The following is a 9529-nucleotide window of genomic DNA, read 5'->3' as shown; positions in this document are numbered from 1 at the left end:
AAGTTAGCCTATATTGAGTTCAAAAGGGCTTGCGAATAATACAAACAATGTATATCCTGGTTGTCGTGTTTAATTGGATATGTTATTTTTGTATCTTTTCATCCCTAAAATGTAATGTTGATTTTTTTTTATGAATTCTAGATACTAAGTGACAACGGTAATTGACAATATAGAGATTGCTAGTGACCATTATGAAAAGTAAACTAAAAATAGACAGGGAATAGTAAAACATGTTATTTTAGTATTAATGTCATATATTTATATATTACAGCAAATCACACATAAATTATTTAACAGAAAACCATATATTTTTTACATGAATTAGCGACATGATGAACACTGGCATGCACACTCGTCTTTTTTAGTTGTCAAATTAGAAGGTTGCATGAATACGTATGTAAATAAGTTGAACAATTAATTTGCAAGCGAATTATACAAAATATGTCTGTTTTGGTGCATTTGGACCAAACTGAACGAAACTGCCTACTAATAATGTAATGTAGTTCCTTTATTCCACTTTAATAAATGTATGTACAAAAAAAAAAAATTTTAAAAATGAGCACATTCTTTTTTTGTCGAATTCGTAGTTAGTACATGTATATTCAATATATTACAGATATATTGGTCTTTTTCAGGATTGGTCATTTAAAACATCCAACATTATGAGAACAATTGCTATTATCCTTATCATTGTGGCTATTGTTGCTGGTAAATACGAACTATCTTAGTAAATAAAGGCAACAGTAGTATACAGCTGTTCAAAACTCATAAATCTATGGACAAAAAACAAAATCGGGGTAACAAACTAAAACTGAGGAAAAGGCATTAAATATTAGAGGCGAACAACGACACAACATTAAAATGTAACACACACAGCAACGGACTAAGCATTAAACAAAATCCGATGAGAATAACCAATATAACATCAAAACCAAATATGTAAAACAGTAAACAGCATAGACTGGTTCTCTCCTCTGCACTTACGGGTATCTGATTTACCCTGGTCGAAGCCTAACAGATAAAGGACAGGGAAACAGACGAATCAACAGTCGTATTTCTGATTATTGTCATTGTTGTTAAACGTTGAACGTTATCTGTGTTGTTCATTGTGATAATACGATAATTAAATTGTACATTTTGTCATGTTTTATTGCGAATCCTAGCTATCAAATGGTTTCGGTAATCAATAATTTTGTTCACCCCTTTAAGCTGTAGATTGATTGATTGATTGATTTACTGGTGTTTGAAACCACTTTCAGCACTATTGGATAATTCGTGGCGATCAGATTTTTAAAGGTAGAAAAGCGCCTACACAGAACCACCAACATTCTGTTAAAATAAATTGACAATTAATCTATTAGCAGTATAAGATTATTATTCAATATATTAGATTTTGAACAAATGTTTATGTTTAAAACGATCGAATCCGCCTATTCCGAAAATATAAATAGGTTGTTAGTTACTTATGGCGAAAACTGTTATTTTTCCTCCAAAATTTCATGAAGGGGAAGATATAAAGAAAAGAAAATATTAGACACAAAAGACATACTGTTAGATATTCCAATTTCTAATTTGAAAAACTTTCAATTATACTGATACGATTAATGCTTCATTTCAGTTGTGCAAGTGACAGGCGGTGGCAGCCCTCGTCCGTGTTCTTCAGTGCACTGTTCTGGGGCGGGTGACTTAAAGCGTTGCGGCTGTGGTTGTCATAATTGTTGTGTTAAAAGATACGATTGTAAGGGAGGAGTTTGCCGTCGATTTTCCCCTTTTCCCAGGGGTTGTTACTGTTTCGATTGTAGTAAGTTTAGAAAACATTAGAACAAATTTGTTATAGCATTTTTGCAAATAGATGCATCAATACTGTCATCATATTGATCTGACTGAAACTGTTAATTTACATATACTTAAGCCTTTATATTGCAACAGACGTTTGATTTTGCAAGAGGCCTTGCATCTGATTTCATTTTTTAAAATTGTTCTTCCTTCCTTTCTTTAAGTTTTTTTTTTATTGCATACCGGTGTTCATTCGTTCCATATTTTCTTTCAGCATATGTCAATATTTTTTTTATTAAAAAACATCTAAAAATTACAGTAATAATTTCCCCGACAAACATAGTTATCCAATACTGTCATTGTGAAGTACAAAAGCAATACATAATATTTAGAAACCCACGGGGTACATCAAGATACTTGTCAATCTAGTTGAAATATAGATTTCTAAATTCGTTATCAATATATTATATATATACGTGAACACGAGTATACATATGGCAAATAATTCGACAGGAATTGGTTGTATCACTTTTTCAATAAACAAATAAATATTAGGTAAAACCGCTTAGTGTACTCGATAATGCTTTCAAGCAGCCGTTGCACGAACGGTTTTTCATTTAGATTGTTTCATTTAGAGTTTCTCCTATAATATAGATTGAATAAGTTGACATATTTTGGATAAGCTGTTAAAAAACCTCCAACCTTTTAATAATGCAAAGTTATGATTGTCTGTTTGTAGGTATACAGTTAGTCGAGATTGATTTAAATTAACCACTTTTTGTGTCTTTCTTTAAATATCATCAGTTAAACATAAGTGGTAAATTAACGTAGAGAGCAGAGATAATATATTTCATCAGAAGTGATTAACACATTCGTTAATGAAAATATCAATACTTTTTGGAACATTTTGGAAAATAATAGAGAAATGCATAGACAACTTTCAGTCTATGCAATCTTTTGTTATGGTAACATGTCCCTAGGAATAACTTTTTCAGGTTCTTGTTATGCCCCATGACAAGATGACAAGCGGATTATTATCTTATTCTTGTACGTCTACCAGCTGTCCGTGCAGATAAAGATACATGTTTTTCCCGGCAATCACCTATTACAGTTTTGAGCTACATCTTTAATATTTTATAGGGGGGTTTACACATTCTTCGCATGTGTACAGGATTTTTTTTTTAGATATTCTGAACATGTCAGGTATTTTTGTTTCATAGTTTTTTTGGGGTTCTTTTTGTACTATTTGCATAAAGGGATTCTGATTTGTCTAGCTATCACTCCAAAGTCAGAAAAGGGGAGGTAGGATATATATATATATATAAAAGGAAGTTGGAGTTCTTTTCCATCTCTCTTGCTTTATATTTGAATAATTAAACTCATTAGAGATACGAGGATTGAAATCTTATATTTACGCCAGACGTGCGTTTCGCCTTCAAAAGACTCACCAATGACGCTCGAATAAAACAATGTTAAAAAGGCCAAATAAAGTTCGAAGTTAAAGAGCATGAAGTATAAAAAATTCCTAAAAGTTTTGCCACATACAGCTATGGTAATCTATTCCTGAGATAGGAAAGCCTTTTTATTTTTCAATTTTTTTATGTTAATTTATAATTATGAACATATCAATGATTATTCAAATAAACAAAGAAGTGCTGACTACTGGGCTTGGGATACCTACGAGGAATTAAAACTCCACCAGCAGTGGCATCGATCCAGTTGTTGTAAATAAACTCATCATAGATAACAGGATTAAAATTTTATATTTACCCCAGACGCGCGGGAACAGATGGTTTGTACTCCTATATTTTAATGTCCCTTATGCAACAATAAGATTTTTATAGCATTGTCAGTTAAACTTGGTGACCACAGGAATTATAAATTTGAACTTGGTGATCACAGGAATTATAAATTTGAACTTGGTGACCATAAAAACTGGAAACAGTTCGCAGAATAAAATTCAAGATTGATCAACATCCATAACATGCACATGACAGAGCAGAACAGAAAAGAAAGCAGAGTCGTTTATATCTAGATTTAGTATAAAATACATAGTATCTTTCACCAATCAACGTCATCTTGTTATGCGAAAGCAAATCGCAAAAATTTACTCAGAGAACTCAGGGAGAACCAGCTTGTCAACCGTCACTACTTTAAATAAAAGGATAAATCGAACAGGATCTAATTTCGAAGGAAATATTATTATTCTTTATACTAGTATATTGAAAATTGTCTGTTAATTTGTAAAACCACCAAATCAGGGTACGTCACATCCGGTTGAATACGAAAATAGGTCGAAAAAAATATTCTCTTGACTGTTGTATGTAATTAATCCTACATTTTATTGCAGTAAAACATTTCTGTTTCATAAAAATATGTCTTGGGTATTTCAAAGTACCATTATTTTTTTTTATCTGGGGTTTCTATAGAATAGTTTGTAAACTTGAAGTTTCATGGTTACTTAAGCTTGTACACAGGTTAAATAAGAGGAGGAATTTGGTTAACTTCCAAAGATGGTTATTTTCTTATATGCAATGAAATGTTATGTGATTTTTTTTCTATAGTACTGGACAGAATAAAACTTTACTCATGCCAAGTGTTCCTTTATTTGAAACAAAGATAAATTCTGCACAATTTTTTGAAAAGTGCAAATTTAACAAAGACGTATAGGGAAAAATGAATGGTGGTATTACACCTTAAATGACCAAGATTAAGAAAAGATATTTTTTGTTTCAAAAGTTTTCAAATTTAACTGAATAACAGAATCCATACTTTAAAGTTACGCCAGCCTGCATTTGTCATCACTTTATTTATAAATTTAAAACAGTAAGTTTCATTAACTTTGATTTTTATCGAAATTTTTGGATCACTTTCAGGCTTAAAGCTTAATCGAGGAAAAAAAACAGAGAGTATATGGCTAAGCAATTCAAAGTTCTTCAAAGAAAACTTTGAAAACATTAAGTGGACGTAAGAACTGCTAAAAGTTTTGAGAATATATTTTCGAAAAAAACTAAGGATTTTCTTATCCCAGGCATAGATTACCTTAGCCGTATTTGGCACAAACTTTTTGGAATTTTGGATCCTCAATGCTCTTCAACTTTGTACTTGTTTGGCTTTATAAATATTTTGATATGAGCGTCACTGATGAGTCTTATGTAGACGAAACGCGCGTCTGTCAAAGGTACCAGGATTATAATTTAGTACGCCAGACACGCGTTTCGTCTACATAAGACTCATCAGTGACGCTCATATCAAAATATTTATAAAGCCAAACAAGTACAAAGTTGAAGAGCTTGAGGATCCAAAATTCCAAAAAGTTGTGCCAAATACATCTAAGGTAATCTATGCCTGGGGTAAGAAAATCCTTAGTTTTTCGAAAAATTCAAAGTTTTGTAAACAGGAAATTTATAAAAATGACCACAAAATTGATGAAAACAATACCAAAACAATGGTTACAAGAGACAACTAAAGAGGTATCTATTAAAACAAAAGTTGCTACAGACTTTGAATTCAAATTTAAAGATAGAAAAAGGGAAAATGGTATCAATCAAAGACATTTCATCCAAAGACATTTACAATTAATATCAAAAACCAATAGGATTTAGAAAATAAGGCAAAATGTCTATTTAAGAATACAATACAAGAAAGAGACAACAAGTGCTGTACTTTATCTTCAACTATATACAAGACAATTGATTGAAAATGTTTAGATTAAAATTTCTGCAGTACATTTTACTAAACAAACAATTACTTTTTTCTTTGAAAATAACTAAAACTCCGCTATGCTATGCAATGTATATAATGTCATCGTAGATTATGAACATTATTTTTTGACATGCTAATTTCTGAAAAAAATTAGGAATCAAATAAAACTGTTAGTTGATAAATTTAAAATAGGACATCATATAATATCACTTTGATCACTTTTGTATACATACAAAATACGGATAGCAAATGTCAAAACTCTCATAAGTTTGTTGCAGAAATAATTAAATTATCTCCTTGAACTAGAATTTATAATATATTATGTTATCTTACATTTAAGCATTTAGTGTGCACAAGTACTAACCTTACAATTGATATGCTATATTCTAACGATAAGGTACCGGTACTTTATGTATCTCTAACAAATATAAATTCAAATAAAATTAAAAACCAATTGTTCAGAGAACAATTGAAGGTCTTTCCACTAGTAAAGATCTATTTTGATATTGAAATAAAGTATAAAATGTTAGTTCCTATGGCTTTATGATGTATTAATATAAATTTAAAGCAAAGGTCAAAATCTAGAACGTCATATAAACCTATGACCTTGACCTCAATTTCAAGGTCACAAACAAAGGACCGTAAATCAAAAGACCCTAGATCTTTAATATGTTTGGTTAAAGAGTAATATCACTTTACATGTTATTCTAAATATAAGATGGGCGAAAACTCTCATTTATTGTCTGCGCTCCCTTTCAACCAAAATATACAAGTAAGGACATGTCGCAACTAACAATTTATGAAAAATTATTTGTCGATATGTCATATGGTATTTGAAAATCAGTGAAAATAAACAAAAATCAAAATTTAGAACATGACCTTGACCTATGACCTTGACCTCATTTTCATGTTTTTGGACCAAGGACCTCAAATCTGAAGACCCTAGGTCCCTATCACTTATGGTTTACCAGTTAGAAATGCATATCACTTGAATCAAATGAAAAAGGGGGAATAACTCTCATATGGAGTCTCCAAATAGCTTCTGTCCAAATGAATAGTCTTATTCTGAAGATGTAACCAGCAATTTGGCAAAATAAATTTGCCATAATCTTTTACGGTTGCGAAGGAGTAGTGGCCACAAGGAAAACAGTGTTTGGGGAGATAACTCACAACGTAAAGTATTTTGTTACGATATTGTAAATTGTTAAAGCGAATAAACTATTTGATATCATATTCCAAATATGTAAGCGCCATCTTATGAAACAACAATACTACACAAGAAAAAAAAATTAGGTGGAAGAAAAAAAAAATTTAATCAGAAAAAATCAATAAGTCTTACCACGGAAAGGTGGAAAGACCTTATTATATAACATTAAAATGAAATAAAAAAAGAAAAGTCCGGCAAAGTTTCATTTTCAGATGTTGTTTTTTTTTTTTTACCCTTATAACTTAATAACCGTATGAGCTACTTAATATTCGTTGACAACACCAAATCAACCGTTCACATACTCAAATCGCACAATCTACTTAGCAATAATATGTATCTGTATATGCAAATATGTGAACAACTCCCAAACTTGCCATTTCGTGGGCAGTTCATCGACTGAACATGCCAGAAAGCGTATAAGACACTGGTCGATGGATCGATGCGGTCTCCGAATTAGGATATTTTCTCAACAAATTGACGTTTTTGTGGAAAAAGATTGTTTCAAAGACAAAATAAAGAAGAACATAACACCAAATGTATACGTCATATCACAAATATTTCAGAATCTATGTATTCAGAGAAGCTCCAAAAAATCGATCTTTTCCTTTAGTTGTAAAGATAAAACATGTTAAACATTTGTATCTTTGAAGATCTTTAAGGTTCATCATTACAAATGGCTGCGTTTTACCTAAAAAATTTACTCTGTCCATACACAAAACTGCTCAGTTAAAAAGTTTTTAATGCTAGCTCCCACTAGACATAGGAAATTTAAATGAATTTTGAGTTTCCAAAAGATGCAATCTTCTTTGGATTTAACGTTTTATATCTTTCAATCTTTTTCAGAAAAATTATCAGGCGCCGCTAAACGAAGGAATAGGATAAACAAAGACTCAACTCGGGGTTAAAGATGAAAGAAATTGTTTTAAAATATATATGTAGATTTTGCTTTTTTAACTGAATAAAAGTTGAATTTATAACATCTAACGGAATTTTGTATGGAGTAGTCTCATCAATGTGAAAGTGGAATAATAAGCGACCACGACTTTAACACTGTTAAACCAGGTCATAACAAAATTACGCTCTGCAAAATGGACAGCATGTTACAAAATACCAAATCATTAGTGTGTTATTGTTTATCGAAATAAAACGTAAAAAGGACAAATGAACACTTTCAAAAAAAATAAACAAAAAACAAAAAACAACTAGTATCTCAATTGTTTGTAAAACAATTGAAAGGTCTTTCCTGTGAAAGTGATGTTTTCGTAATGTACTTTGTACGACCTTTCGTTTGATATACGACAAGCATACCTTCTGAAACTTTTCGAATTTTACACTTAATGACCCCATCGGCCTACATTTTCCAGATCGGGAAGTATGATATATGTACCATTTAAGACTTGATGATCTTTCATTTTATATGCGACAACGCCATGTTCTAGAAAGTTTGTTTTTTGTAACTTATAACCCCATCCAACTCATTTTTGGAGGACAGGAATTTGATATTTGAAATGTACACGTTATGACCTTTCATTTGATATACACCAACCTTACCTTCAAATTTTTATTTTTTTTGCACTCAATGACCCCACCCAACCCATTTTTTGGGGACGTCAATTTGATATTCGAAATGTACGCTTTATGGACTTTCATTTGATATGCGACAACCTAACAATTTGAGAAGTTTGAAGTTTTGCACTAAATGACCCCACCCTGCCCACTGGGATGAAAAAGGGGTTTGAAATTTTCATTTTTGAGAAGAGCTCATTAAGACCTTCAATTTGATGTATCATATGACCTCATTTTGCAGAGTGCCAAAAATGACGCAATATCAATTATATAAATAGAACTTATGCAACTTACAAAGTCAAAGCAAAACATGAACATTTCAAATTGTTTTCTTGGGTTTTTTACTCATGGAATGTTTTCGGTATTTGGTCAAACATATAACTATGTTACCCTCTTCAATTTCTCAAACATTTTAGGTGGTAATCTGTTGTTGATTCAAAAATACATGCCTCCGCTCGCAAAATTTCAAACTGCATTATCTCTAAAACGACAGCAGATATCTCAAATCTGTTAAATGATAAATGATCTACATTTGAAGGACAACATTGCAGAAAAAGATTTCGACACTTCCAAGGTTCATCAAGGTCACAATGAATCATCAAATATATGATGCAATAACAAACTTGAGAACCGGAAGTGGTAGAGACATAGGACTACCACCAATCAACTCAGGACTACTTGACCTTTCAAATGTGACAAGGTCAAGGTCATACTACACTTTGAAGGTCAAGGTTAAATTTCATCATGGCCTGACATTGACCTCAAATTGAAGGTCTTGAATTACTGATCATCTTTGCAGTTTATAGTAGGTTGATATCTGTTACCTTTTAAAAGATATACACTTGTTACTATAGTTTTAAGAATTATGTTGTTGTAACTTTTGAACAGACAGTCGGACATTTTTTAGCTTAATGTATAAAATGTAGAGCTCGTCGAGAGGAACATTTTATACACAGTATGAGTGCAGCAAACTCTTATTGTTTTCTTAATATGCAAGCTTGAAATTGCAGCGTAATTTCTTTTTGCACTCGGTGACCTTTGACCTTGGTGCAAATTAAAGGTCACATGAATTAAAGAATATTGGTGAAGGTCCCAAGTCTCTACGGCTTCCGGTTCTCGAAATATATTTTTTTCCAAACATGTATAATTTTTCAAGGGGAATAACTTCTTATCAGGGTAAATAACCTACTAATTATTTATGTTTATTAACATTGCCATATGTTCCTGTACATGCTGCCATTTTCAATTCTATTCTATCTCTTATACTTTTAAAGA

The 9529-nt window shown here is 31.5% G+C and overlaps 1 long non-coding RNA gene across 1 annotated transcript; it reads left to right on the top strand.

Moving 5' to 3' along the window:
• Nucleotides 1-628: 628 nt before the first annotated feature.
• LOC143045080 (uncharacterized) lies at nucleotides 629-7665 on the top strand. The gene is made up of 3 exons (XR_012968865.1): nucleotides 629-708; nucleotides 1619-1801; nucleotides 7532-7665. It is a non-coding gene; the product is annotated as an uncharacterized LOC143045080 (long non-coding RNA).
• Nucleotides 7666-9529: the final 1864 nt, after the last annotated feature.

The sequence above is a fragment of the Mytilus galloprovincialis genome, chromosome 1 (assembly GCF_965363235.1).
Source record: "Mytilus galloprovincialis chromosome 1, xbMytGall1.hap1.1, whole genome shotgun sequence".
In the NCBI taxonomy this organism is placed as follows: domain Eukaryota; kingdom Metazoa; phylum Mollusca; class Bivalvia; order Mytilida; family Mytilidae; genus Mytilus; species Mytilus galloprovincialis.
Note: the sequence above shows the minus strand (reverse complement) of the source record. Positions and strands in the feature narration are given on the sequence as shown.